Source organism: Homarus americanus, unplaced genomic scaffold, assembly GCF_018991925.1.
Source record: "Homarus americanus isolate GMGI-L3 unplaced genomic scaffold, GMGI_Hamer_2.0 scaffold38567, whole genome shotgun sequence".
In the NCBI taxonomy this organism is placed as follows: Eukaryota; Metazoa; Arthropoda; class Malacostraca; order Decapoda; family Nephropidae; genus Homarus; species Homarus americanus.
The window spans coordinates 1-5,932 of record NW_024714109.1 but is presented as its reverse complement, the minus strand read 5'-3'; the positions used below and the strand labels follow the sequence as shown (position 1 = coordinate 5,932).

The 5,932-nt window shown below is 34.8% G+C and overlaps 1 long non-coding RNA gene across 1 annotated transcript; it reads right to left on the bottom strand.

Moving 5' to 3' along the window:
* Nucleotides 1-621: 621 nt before the first annotated feature.
* Nucleotides 622-5,501, bottom strand: LOC121875670. The gene is made up of 2 exons (XR_006090647.1): nucleotides 5,193-5,501; nucleotides 622-883 (listed from the first exon to the last, which is right to left on the bottom strand). It is a non-coding gene; the product is annotated as an uncharacterized LOC121875670 (long non-coding RNA).
* Nucleotides 5,502-5,932: the final 431 nt, after the last annotated feature.

Below are 5,932 nucleotides of genomic sequence, written 5' to 3'. Positions count from 1 at the left end.
CCAAAAAGTCGATAATCTACTTTCCCGAAAAGTAGAAAATCTATCTACTTTTCGGGAAAGTAGATAACCAACTTTCCCGGAAAGTAGATATTTCCCATTTGTTATGATACAAATTTCCCGTTTTCTATGAATGCCTACAGCTGGGCTCTAGCCGCAAGACTCCGGCTAGTCTAGCGCCTCGGTGTACGTTATAAGCCGCTTGGACTGGGCGGCTGCTCTCACGTCCACAAGAAAAATTATACCGTACAGTAAGTTCTTTCTGTTTAATATATAGGGGTCTTGAGGGTGGAGCCTCGTGGCTAGGAAGTTAGGTAAGGTTAGGTAGGTTACTTTGATGTGATTGGTGAGGTCTTTAAGAACGCTTCTGCTGCTTATTTTCTTATCAACTAAGGTTAGGTTAAATTTAAAGAAATAACCAATTTTTAACACATTTGCCAAAAATACGAGTGTCCACTATAAAACACAGTGAAATTGTGGCATTTTTAAAAGTGTTTTCTATGAAAAATCTGCGGTAGGTTAGTCATCAATAATTACCCGGGAAAAATATAATATATTGTGTAACGAGCAATATAAAAAATATAGTTTTCATAAAATGAGGTGTAATAGAAATTGTGTGTTTCATATAGTATATTACAGGCTTTATTGTCCATGTAATTAATCACATTTCATGGTATTCATCAACGTCAAATCATATATTTTTTATACATTTATCGGTTGTCTATACAAAAGTTTCGTTGTTCGTGACGTATTTGCGGTACTCGTCCATAACCTGGTGAGCGGTGAAGGCACAGAGCGGGTAGTTGATGGGGGGTGTCCCTCCTGACCGTGCCATGCTGCCTCGTCATAGTCCCCATAGATAGTGCCGTCACTCTCACCCGCGCCCCTGTAACACAAACATGTTAATCATTATTATAGTATTGCTTTAGCGTTGTCAAAACATATCTCAGTATGGGAAATGAGTTATATGGTACAGGAGAATAGAATGTAAAGATTATAATTGTTGAAGTCTGCAATTACTTTTTGTCTTTAGCAGGGCTGTGGAGTCGGAGTCGGAGTCGAGGAGTCGGAGGAAATTTCGGCTTGTGGAGTCGGAGTCGGAGTCGGTAAAATTGTCCAGACTCCGACTCCGACTGAAGCTATTCTGTTCCTAAGAACAAATATATGAACTCAGGCATATTCATTGCAGTGATTCCACTGATCCCACTAATTTTCTTAAATTATTAAAAGAATTTATTTCCATTTTATAAGCATTATTATGAATTTATTGTAGCAGGCACAGTATAGCACTATAATTTTGGACGATAGTCTCTTCTTTACCATTTGAAATTTTGAATTATATCAAATTTTGTTTCGTTGAAAACTGCACAGAGGCTCTCAGCTGCAAAATAATTAGCTACAACCTGTTTTTGGTGAGATTAAGGCAAATTTAATTTAATAACTTAATCATGTAAGGTTTATCCATTTTCCTTAATAAGGTATTCATTTCTTTAATGTACATAAATATATAACTTTACTTTAAAAGGAATTGTAGGATCATCATTTAGATCCACATCAGATTATGAGCTTAAACAAAATTCATATGCTGAGATCGAACTTTTAGATATACATGTAAATGGTGTTTTCTAGTTAATATCTTGAATTCTTAATAAATTTATTTTTCTTTTGATTGAAACTTTGAAAGTCAAGCCTATCATCTTTTTGTAGTTCTTAAATATCGTCCAGATCATTAATAAAGCTGTAGCAGTATAGCCACGGTGTTTTACTTTTTACCTATGCAGGTTACAACATACAAATTACAATTAGGATGGTAGAAATAGTTGTTACAAATAGGCCAAGGAGTCGGAGTCGGAGTCGGAGTCGGAGTCGGAAGCATAAAAATTTGAGGAGTCGGAGTCGAAGGTTTTGTCTTCGACTCCACAGCCCTGGAAACTATGCCACCATTGAAAAGGAGGCTTTATCACTGATCATGGCACTAGAAAACTTCAAAGTATATATTGGCAGCACTGCTTATCCCATTCAAGTGTTCACTGATCATAACCCACTTACTTTTGTTGACAAGATGAAACATACCAACCAAAGACTTTTGAGGTGGGCTCTATCACTTCAGCCCTATAACTTGAACATTTCCCATATCCGCGGAAAAGAGAACGTGTTGGCTGATGCACTTTCTCGAGTCTGATTAATTAGTAACTATGTCTATATGCAAATTATTATTTTTTTTTATTGTCATTGAGTACCTTGTGTTTATATTATGAATTATTTTGCTTCATATTGATTTAAACCGATTGTGTTAGTTGTTACTTTCACTGTGTAGCTGTATATCCATTTTCGCTTCCAGTTAGTTGCAAGCTCACTATTTTGGGGGAGGTGTCACGTGCCTGTGGCGCTCGGGAACTCGCATAGCGTGAGGCAGATGTTCACGCTTCCATTTCACACAAGCTACTAATAATTTGTTAATTGTACTTATTATATTATTATTGTTCTTAGTTACTTAGGTTAATTGTATATTTATGTATGTTATTAATATGCATCATTGTCTTACTCTGTTAAGTTCAAATCAAGAGAGTATTAATTAATTATATAAAATATCTAGCAAATGTCTGGATCACGTGAGACGCGCTCCTCGGCGTACCCACGCCACCCTAGTAGCGAAAAACCCGTGGCATAGGTTAGACGTGTCCATTCGTTCTCTAGCCTTGACCCTTGTCTAGTGCTTTATCAAGTCTTCTGCAATGCCCTAGGGGTATCAGGTATTAGTGACACGTTTAGTTAGGCCTAGGAAGGGATCCTGGTGGTAAGGTATCTCCTGTTTGGTAGGGATAATCATTTTGTAGTGATTGTTGTATATATATATTTCGTATGTCTTGTGTAATATAGTAATGTTAAGTAATATTTGTTTGGTCTAACTCCTTACAGCATATTTTCGCCCTTCCGGCATCACTCTTATTTTATTATACACTTACTTATTCCCTTAAATTCATGTTTGCTAGTCATTACTCCCTTTAGAACATAAATTGAATTAATTAATTATCTTCCCTTTTGTGATTCACTTATTTCAACTGTTCTTACTTTTTCAAGTATTTAGTTGAGTAGGTTTTTGGTGAGGATAATTATTGCCGTGTTCCCTATTTGTACCTTTATTTGTTAATAACTTGGGGTAGGATTCTCTCCCCAAGTTTAAAGGGTAGTGGGATCGTGACACCCCAGATTTTCCAAAAAATTCTCTAGATTTTTCAGAAATTTCCCCAGATTTTTCAAAAATTTCCCCAGATTTTCCACATTTTTGGAAAAATTTGGGAAATTTTTTGGAAAATTTTGGAAAAATTTCGGAAATTTTTGGAAAAATTTCGGAAATTTTTGGAAAATTTTGGGAATTTTTTGGAAAATTTTGGAAAAATTCGGAAAATTAGGGAAAATTTTGGGATAATTTTTGGAAAATTTCGGAAAATTTTGGAAAATTTCGAAAATTTTTGGAAAACTTCTGTAAATTTTTGGAAAATTTTCTGAAAATTTGGGAAATTTTCTGAAAATTTGGGAAATTTTCGGAAAATTTGGGAGAAATTTTTGGAAAATTCTGGACAATTTTCTGAAAATTTCTGAAAATTTTTGGGAATTTTCTGAAAATTTTCTGAAAAATTTCGGAAAATTTGGGAAAATTATTGGAAAATTTGGGAAAATTTTCGGAAAATTTGGGAAAATTTTCGGAAAATTTGGGAAAATTTTTGGGAATTTTCTGAAATTTTTCGGAAAATTTGGGAAAATTTTGGAAAAATTTCTAAAATTTTGGAAAAATTTCTGAAAATTTTGGAAAATTTTTGGGAATTTTCTGAAAATTTTGGAAAATTTTCTGAAAATTTCTGAAAATTTTTGTAAAATTTTAGAAAATTTTTGGGAATTTTCTGAAAATCTATCGACTTTTCGGGAAAGTAGATAACCAACTTTCCCGGAAAGTAGATATTTCCCATTTTTTATGATACAAATTTCCCGTTTTCTATGATAATCTACTTCGCAAAATTAGGTAATATTTCCCCCAAAATTCGAAAATCTACTTCCCCGAAAAGTCGATAATCTACTTTCCCGAGAAGTAGAAAATCTGTCTACTTTTCGGGAAAGTAGATAACCAACTTTCCCGGAAAGTAGATATTTCCCATTTTTTATGATACAAATTTCCCGTTTTCTATGATAATCTACTTCGCAAAATTAGGTAATATTTCCCCCAAAATTCGAAAATCTACTTTCCTGAAAAGTCGATAATCTACTTTCCCAAAAGTAGAAAATCTGTCTACTTTTCGGGAAAGTAGATAACCAACTTTCCCGGAAAGTAGATATTTCCCATTTTTTATGATACAAATTTCCCGTTTTCTATGATAATCTACTTCGCAAAATTAGGTAATATTTCCCCCAAAATCGAAAATCTACTTCCCCGAAAAGTCGATAATCTACTTTCCCGAAAAGTAGAAAATCTATCTACTTTTCGGGAAAGTAGATAACCAACTTCTCCGGAAAGTAGATATTTCCCATTTGTTATGATACAAATTTCCCGTTTTCTATGAATGCCTACAGCTGGGCTCTAGCCGCAAGACTCCGGCTAGTCTAGCGCCTCGGTGTACGTTATAAGCCGCTTGGACTGGGCGGCTGCTCTCACGTCCACAAGAAAAATTATACCGTACAGTAAGTTCTTTCTGTTTAATATATAGGGGTCTTGAGGGTGGAGCCTCGTGGCTAGGAAGTTAGGTAAGGTTAGGTAGGTTACTTTGATGTGATTGGTGAGGTCTTTAAGAACGCTTCTGCTGCTTATTTTCTTATCAACTAAGGTTAGGTTAAATTTAAAGAAATAACCAATTTTTAACACATTTGCCAAAAATACGAGTGTCCACTATAAAACACAGTGAAATTGTGGCATTTTTAAAAGTGTTTTCTATGAAAAATCTGCGGTAGGTTAGTCATCAATAATTACCCGGGAAAAATATAATATATTGTGTAACGAGCAATATAAAAAATATAGTTTTCATAAAATGAGGTGTAATAGAAATTGTGTGTTTCATATAGTATATTACAGGCTTTATTGTCCATGTAATTAATCACATTTCATGGTATTCATCAACGTCAAATCATATATTTTTTATACATTTATCGGTTGTCTATACAAAAGTTTCGTTGTTCGTGACGTATTTGCGGTACTCGTCCACAACCTGGTGAGCGGTGAAGGCACAGAGCGGGTAGTTGATGGGGGGTGTCCCTCCTGACCGTGCCATGCTGCCTCGTCATAGTCCCCATAGATAGTGCCGTCACTCTCACCCGCGCCCCTGTAACACAAACATGTTAATCATTATTATAGTATTGCTTTAGCGTTGTCAAAACATATCTCAGTATGGGAAATGAGTTATATGGTACAGAGAATAGAATGTAAAGATTATAATTGTTGAAGTCTGCAATTACTTTTTGTCTTTAGCAGGGCTGTGGAGTCGGAGTCGGAGTCGAGGAGTCGGAGGAAATTTCGGCTTGTGAAGTCGGAGTCGGAGTCGGTAAAATTGTCCAGACTCCGACTCCGACTGAAGCTATTCTGTTCCTAAGAACAAATATATGAATTCAGGCATATTCATTGCAGTGATTCCACTGATCCCACTAATTTTCTTAAATTATTAAAAGAATTTATTTCCATTTTATAAGCATTATTATGAATTTATTGTAGCAGGCACAGTATAGCACTATAATTTTGGACGATAGTCTCTTTCTTTACCATTTGAAATTTTGAATTATATCAAATTTGTTTCCGTTGAAAATCGCACAGAGGCTCTCAGCTGCAAAAATAATTAGCTACAACCTGTTTTTGGTGAGATTAAGGCAAATTTAATTTAATAACTTAATCATGTAAGGTTTATCCATTTTCCTTAATAAGGTATTCATTTCTTTAATGTACATAAATATATAA